Source organism: Trichomycterus rosablanca, chromosome 23, assembly GCF_030014385.1.
Source record: "Trichomycterus rosablanca isolate fTriRos1 chromosome 23, fTriRos1.hap1, whole genome shotgun sequence".
NCBI lineage: Eukaryota > Metazoa > Chordata > Actinopteri > Siluriformes > Trichomycteridae > Trichomycterus > Trichomycterus rosablanca.
This window is the reverse complement of record NC_086010.1, coordinates 14,293,402-14,301,985: the sequence shown is the minus strand read 5'-3', so window position 1 is coordinate 14,301,985 and position 8,584 is coordinate 14,293,402.

The window sequence follows — 8,584 nt, the reverse complement described above, 5'->3', positions numbered from 1 at the left end:
TAATGAGGGAGGGTGTGGCCTAAGGAGATCAACACCCTATATCAAGGTGTGCATAATTATTAGGCAGCTTCTTTTCCTCAGGCAAAATGGGCCTAAAAAAAGATTTAACTGATTCTGAAAAGTCAAAAATTGTAAAAATTATTTCAGAGCGATGCAGCACTCTTGAAATTGCTAAAATATTGGGGTGTGATCACAGAACCATCAAGCGTTTTGTTGCAAATAGTCAACAGGCTCGCAAGAAACGTGTTGAGAAAAGAAGACGCAGGTTAACCGCCAAAGATTTGAGAAGAATCAAACGTGAAGCTACCAGGAACCCATTATCTTCCAGTGGTGTCATTTTCCAGAACTGCAACCTACCTGGAGTGCCCAGAAGTACAAGGTGTTCAGTGCTCAGAGACATGGCCAAGGTAAGGAAGGCTGAAACCCGACCACCACTGAACAAGACACATAAGTTGAAACGGCAAGACTGGGCCAAGAAAAATCTGAAGACAGATTTTTCAAAGGTTTTATGGACCGATGAGATGAGAGTGACACTTGACGGACCAGATGGATGGGCCCATGGCTGGATCAGTAAAGGGCACAGAGCTCCTCTTCGACTCAGACGCCAACAAGGTGGAGGTGGGGTACTGCTATGGGCTAGTATTATTAAAGATGAGCTTGTTGGACCTTTTCGTGTTGAAAATGGACTCAAAATCAACTCCCAAACCTACTGCCAGTTTTTAGAAGACACTTTCTTCAAGCAGTGGTACAGGAAAAGGTCTGCATCTTTCAAGAAGACCATGATTTTTATGCAGGACAATGCTCCATCACATGCATCAAAGTACTCCACTGCGTGGCTAGCCAGTAAAGGCCTTAAAGATGAAAAAATAATGACATGGCCCCCTTGCTCACTCGACCTAAACCCTGTTGAGAACTTGTGGGTCCTTCTTAAACGGGAGATTTATGGTGCAGGAAAACAATACACCTCTCTGAACAGTGTCTGGGAGGCTGTGGTTGCTGCTGCACATAAAGTTGATGGTCAACAGATTAAGAAACTGACAGACTCCATGAATGGAAGGCTTATGGCTGTCATTGAAAAGAAGGGTGGCTATATTGGTCACTGATTTTTATTTTGAAATGTCAGAAATGTTTATTTGTCGTTTTTCATTTAGTTGCATAATAATTCTGCACACTAATAATTGCCCAATAATTATGCACACATAGATATTCTCCTAAGAAAGCCAAAACCCCACTTTTACTTTCTTAAATGTTTAGGTTTGAGGTTTATTAACATTTTGGATTGACTGAGAGCACTGTAGTTGTTTAATAATAAACTTAAACCTCAAAAATACTTCTTGCCTAATAATTGTGCACACAGTGTATATATATACTGTGTATATATATATATATATATATATATATATATTAGGGCTGTCGAAGTTAACGCGATAATAACGCATTAACGCGACCTCAATTTAACGCGATTAAAAAAAATAGTGCCGTTAACGCAGATTCTAGTTCATGTTGAGACTTGACTGGTAGAACAAACGTTTTAATGTCGGACTTGCCACCGTTTTTCATTTGCGGTTTGTTAACATAATGTAACCGATCGTGGTAGTGATGCACTTGCATAATAAAGAAATAAATACACGCTATATTCACAAGTTGTCGGGAGCAGAACACTTTATTACACTTAATTAACTTCTTCTTCTGTACCGAATACCGGAAAGCTGAGTCAAGCACGTTAGTTCATGAACTATGGAAGCCCCAAAGGGTCAAAACACACTCACTTCGTGTAGAAACGTCCATCAAACCATTGTCACGATACAACCACAGAAAAGTCTGTTACAATAACTACGCCTTATCCCATCTAAAGCACCGCTGATCTACAGTGTTTGCTGATGGAGAAATTCTAACCTACAATCTGACATTTACTGCCTAATATGTGAGTGAATAAACTCCCTTACAGTTTTCTCTTGTCCCAGCAGTTCTTAACATCAGTACATTTAGCATAAAATGTGTTCACCATTTTAATGGTAACATTTCACTTAAAAATCCTTGTTTTCTATAACATTTACACAGATTTTTTTTTAATGCGATTAATCGCGATTAACTATATGAAATTCTGAGATTAATCGCGATTACAAATTTTAATCGTTTGACAGCCCTAATATATATATATATATACACACCATATAGGAGCACTTTGTAGTTCTACAATTACTGACTGTAGTGTATATACATATATATACACTGCTCAGCCATAGCATCAAAACCACCTCCTTGTTTCTACACTCGTTGCTCCACTTACCATATACCTACATACCATCAGTGTGAGCCTGACCATGGACCTACCCGGGAACAACGGGTGCAAAGCAGATTAACAGGTCACACAGGGTCAATTTAGAGTCATAGATTTAGTGACATCACCCACTTACTGGTATGTATTTGAGGGTGGGAGTAATACAGGAGCACTCAGAGTGCACCCACACTGCTTAGCCACAGAGCAGCCCTAATATATTAATATTTCAATAATTAAACGTACTATATTGCTCAATCCAACAAAACAAACATGCAGCCATGCGTCCGTTCATATTTAGGGGAGGTTGCCAGTCTTTTGAATGTTTACCTGGTGTACCCAGAATACCAGCTGTGCCCAGTTTGTCACGTGACTATTTGCAACATGTAATTCTTAAGATAATGAAATAATAAATAAATAAAATTCTTGAAGGATGAGGATAATCTAGGGCAGATTGAATGCCTTTATCCTATATACATTTATCCACATATTCGAGTGCAGGGTCAGCGATGTACGATGCCCCTACAATCGAGAGCATTAAGGGTCGTGCTCACGTGAACAAGAGGTCAGACTTAAGAGGCGTGCGATGGCTGGCATGATTCATTTGCTGAAGTTTCAACTCCAACACACAAGTTGGAAGTGCGTTGTGTATCTGAAAAATTAGAATTAGGGTCTGTTAAACACCACGTTCCCTTGTCCAAGCGCACACCCAATGGAAAGCAGACATCTAGAGTCATATTCAGCCGTCTGCTGCGTAAAAGCCTCCTGTGAGCTGTCCAAATAATGCATTTAGAGATCTCTCAAATCCGAACCGACTGCTACTGATTGCTTTAATACGGCACTAATCGCGGTGACCGTGCCCAAATCGAAGTTTAGGAGTGCAATCGGGGGCCATTAGAGGAGGAGTGGATAATGTGGCATGCCTCGTGTGGTGGTGTGTTTACAGCCCGAGTCAAAGCTAAATGAAAGGTACATTAGAATTCACTGGAGGCCTCAAAAACCTCCATTTAAATGACCTACTGGGACACATTAGGCGTGATGATTGGGACAACAATAGATCTAACAAGCACGGAAATGTGTTTGATTCATTTTGGTCATTAGTCTGTTATCGGTGCCTGCGCCTGTAATTTTGGTTTATTTGTTCCACAGAGGGAGCTGTGCATTTTCTGAGATTTGTTGATTTGTCTTTCATTATCTGACCCTGACACGTTCCACCACACAAATCTCACGGCTCGCCATGACTGGCCGCGTTTCCTGGCGGACACTCGGGCTTAGCTTGATTGTGGAATTGCTTTTCCGCCCGCCTCTCAATCTCTCTCTGTTAATTTAAGATTTCCTAAACAATCCGGCGGTGTGGAGGGTGAATTATAGATGCCGGCAGGTCGGCATTTTGATCGGCTGATAGGAAATTCCATTTTCAGAATCTCCCAGCTCACCACCGGTCTGCTTATGACTGTAAGCACCGTTGAGGGACTTGCCATTTGGACTTATTTTCCACCTCTTCCATTGTCACTCAGTGGAGGTAAATATTTAAAGATGGTATTGAGCAGCACACTCTGCTCTCTGGGACAAGGCTGAAATATATATTGAGAAGGGCATTTTATTAAGAGCAATGGCAGCAGTATTAAAGAGAAGTAGCCGGCATCTGACATGGCCAGGAAATTGCACGCATATAACACAATCCTTCAATATATGGCCATCAAGCGTACTGTAATTTTCCAAGATAGATGACAGCGGGAAAAAGATCTATCTAAAATACAGCTGATTACAGCCTGCTGGTGCATTCTGGTTCATAATTATGCCTGTCTCATTGGGACCTGTCAAGCACAGAAATTGTACACAGCACTTCTTGATTTTTTTACATTCAGGGTTCGAGAAAGCTTAATAGCCAATGACATGGTGAAGGAAATGAAAATGACTGACATGCTGACATTTGATGCAGCGAGCTTCAGAATACAGACAGTACATGTGAAGATTGAAGAAATAGAAATTATTAAGCGTAAATGCTCACAAACTACAAAGTGCTCCTATATGGTAAGTGAAGCTGAGAAAATGGACAGTGAGTGTAGAAACAAGGAGGTGGTTTTAATGTTATGGCTGATCAGTGTATATACTGTATATATATATATCACTTACCATAGAGAATCACTTTGTAGTTCTACAATTACTGACTGTAGTCCATCTGTTTCTCTGCATGCTTTGTTAGCCCCCTTTCATGCTGTTCTTCAATGGTCAGGACTCTCCCAGGATCACCACAGAGTAGGTATTATTTAGGTGGTGGATCACTCTCAGCACTGCAGTGACACTGACATAGTGGTGGTGTGTTAGTGTGTGTTGTGATGGTATGAGTGGATAAGACACAGCAGCACTGCTGGAGTTTTTAAACACCTCACTGTCACTGCTGGACTGAGAATAGTCCACCAACCAAAAACATCCAGCCAACAGTGCCCCGTGGGCAGCGTCCTGTGACCACTGATGAAGATCTCAAAGATGATCAACTCAATCAGCAGCAATAGAGGAGCGATCGTCTCTGACTTCACATCTACAAGGTTGACCAACTAAGTAGGAGTGTCTAATAGAGTGGACAGTGAGTGGACACGGTATTTAAAAACTCCAGCGGCATTGCTGTGTCTGATCCACTTATACCAGCACAACACACACTAACACACCACCACCATGTCAGCGTCACTGCAGTGCTGAGAATGATCCACCACCTAAATAATACCTGCTCTGTAGTGGTCCTGGGAGAGTCCTGACCATTGAAGAACAGCATGAAAGGGGGTAACAAAGCATGTAGAAAAACAGACTACAGTCAGTAATTGTAAAACAGCAAAGTGCTTCTATGTGGTAAGTGGAGCTGAGAAAATGGACAGTGGGTGTAGAATCAAGGAGGTGGTTTTAATGTTATGGCTGATCGGTGTATATATATACAGTGTATCACAAAAGTGAGTACACCCCTCACATTTCTGCAAATATTTCATTATATCTTTTCATGGGACAACACTATAGACATGAAACTTGGATATAACTTAGAGTAGTCAGTGTACAGCTTGTATAGCAGTGTAGATTTACTGTCTTCTGAAAATAACTCAACACACAGCCATTAATGTCTAAATAGCTGGCAACATAAGTGAGTACACCCCACAGTGAACATGTCCAAATTGTGCCCAAATGTGTCGTTGTCCCTCCCTGGTGTCATGTGTCAAGGTCCCAGGTGTAAATGGGGAGCAGGGCTGTTAAATTTGGTGTTTTGGGTACAATTCTCTCATACTGGCCACTGGATATTCAACATGGCACCTCATGGCAAAGAACTCTCTGAGGATGTAAGAAAAAGAATTGTTGCTCTCCACAAAGATGGCCTGGGCTATAAGAAGATTGCTAACACCCTGAAACTGAGCTACAGCATGGTGGCCAAGGTCATACAGCAGTTTTCCAGGACAGGTTCCACTCGGAACAGGCTTCGCCAGGGTCGACCAAAGAAGTTGAGTCCACGTGTTCGGCGTCATATCCAGAGGTTGGCTTTAAAAAATAGACACATGAGTGCTGCCAGCATTGCTGCAGAGGTTGAAGACGTGGGAGGTCAGCCTGTCAGTGCTCAGACCATACGCCGCACACTGCATCAACTCGGTCTGCATGGTCGTCATCCTAGAAGGAAGCTGACGCACAAGAAAGCCCGCAAACAGTTTGCTGAAGACAAGCAGTCCAAGAACATGGATTACTGGAATGCCCTGTGGTCTGACGAGACCAAGATAAACTTGTTTGGCTCAGATGGTGTCCAGCATGTGTGGCGTCGCCCTGGTGAGAAGTACCAAGACAACTGTATCTTGCCTACAGTCAAGCATGGTGGTGGTAGCATCATGGTCTTGGGCTGCATGAGTGTTGCTGGCACTGGGGAGCTGCAGTTCATTGAGGGAAACATGAATTCCAACATGTACTGTGACATTCTGAAACAGAGCATGATCCCCTCCCTTCGAAAACTGGGCCTCATGGCAGTTTTCCAACAGGATAACGACCCCAAACACAACCTCCAAGATGACAACTGCCTTGCTAAGGAAGCTGAAGGTAAAGGTGATGGACTAAACGCATTTGAGCACCTGTGGCGCATCCTCAAGTGGAAGGTGGAGGAGTTCAAGGTGTCTAACATCCACCAGCTCCGTGATGTCATCATGGAGGAGTGGAAGAGGATTCCAGTAGCAACCTGTGCAGCTCTGGTGAATTCCATGCCCAGGAGGGTTAAGGCAGTGCTGGATAATAATGGTGGTCACACAAAATATTGACACTTTGGGCACAATTTGGACATGTTCACTGTGGGGTGTACTCACTTATGTTGCCAGCTATTTAGACATTAATGGCTGTGTGTTGAGTTATTTTCAGAAGACAGTAAATCTACACTGCTATACAAGTTGTACACTGACTACTCTAAGTTATATCCAAGTTTCATGTCTATAGTGTTGTCCCATGAAAAGATATAATGAAATATTTGCAGAAATGTGAGGGGTGTACTCACTTTTGTGATACACTGTATATATATAATATAACCAGGTTGTATTCCACTATACCAGCCGTAGTTAAATAGTTAAAGAATGAGGGAATCCTAAAAAATGTGGATTTTTTTTTAAGGCAATTATTTTGGAGGACTGCAATTTGATGTCCATATTGCTTATTACTAATCTGGCATGCAGAAAATACTACACAATATGAACAATACACAACACTTCCTGTAGAATTTCTCTAAAACAAATAGAAACGGTAAATCATCAATAATGCTTAAAAGTAAAAGAGCAGTAGAGTTTGAATAGGCCTCATAATAAAGGACAGAACATTTGGGGGAACAAATAAATAAGAGAGATTAATACAAAAACAGGTATCAGTCTACATTACAAACACCACACAATTACCAAATACATAAAGCAATTTACCACACATCAATCCAAGCAAAACAGCCCCAGGATTCTGGTGATATGCACTAGTTTGTTTATTAGGATTTTAACATCATGTTTTACACTTTGGTTACATTCATGACAGAAACAGTAGTTACTCATTATACAAGATTCATCAGTTCACAATAGGGTGGCCAGACGTCCGGTTTTAGGCCGGACAGTCCGGCTTTTCAGCTGCCAGTCCTCCATTCACGCAACGCTAGGACGGACACTTAAAAATCCTCCTTTTGGCCGCTCAGGTGGCGCAGCGGTAAAAAGAAACGCGCTGCAACCAGGGCTGGATTCTGAGAAGCGTGGTATCGAATCCAGCCTTGCTTTACCGGTTCGAAGCTGAGTGGCTATATGAGCAACGATTGGCCGGTTGCTCATGTGGGGGGTGGGACAAAGAACCGGATGTGGGTCTCTCTCTGTCAGAATGCGATTGCGTTCTCTGCCGGCTGATTGGAGGCGCTTACACAGAGATGGGAGGGGGTGCCCTTAGGGTGTGTCTCTCCGCATGCAACGCTAGGTGGCGCCAAACTCGTCAATGTGTGGGTGGCAAAGATGCATCTGGCTGCTGCTCGTGTTTCGGAGGGGATACGGGTTAGCTTCAATCACCTCCGTCAGGGCAGGGTTCGGCATAGACAGAGAGGAAGCACGATGCTAATTGAACAATTGGATGCGCTAAAAGGGGAGAAAAAGGGGTTAAAAAAAAAAAAAAAAAAAAAAAAAAATCCTCCTTTTGGAGTGAACTGGTTTCATTTTTGATCAATATTATTTACCATTGGCTCAGGTACATGTCAGAACAAATGCTTTGTATTTCATTGGTTTAATAGCCTCATTTGACTCCTTATAGAGCTACCACTGGCCAATCGGAGAAGGTCCGCCCTCTAAATGCTAGTCTGTGATTGGGTGGTTGAATTTCGCCCGCCCTCTCTGTCCTGTAAACACAGCTACCTGAGTCAATCACTCAGCTCTCATGATCAGGAACGCTGTGAAAATGTCAAAAAGTAAACTTTGAGGCAGCGAGGAACAGACTTAAATATAAAAAGTAGACACAACATTTAGTGAGTAAAACAGTAATTTGATATAGAATTCTTGCCTAAATTGGTCAAAAACTCTGTTATATGGGTTCTGGATTCATTCTGTGTGTTGCAGTATCATGTCCCCCTGTTCCTAATATGACGTCCGTCTTTTTGGTGTAATGTCCGGGTTTTTGGGGTGTAATGTCCTCCTTTTTGTTACTATGAATCTGGCCACCCTAGTTCACAAGGTTATATCAAACACAGTCGTGAACAATTTATTGTCTCCAATTCACCTCACTTGCATGTCTTTGGACTGTGGGAGGAAACCGGAGCACCCGGAGGAAACCCACGCGGACACGGGG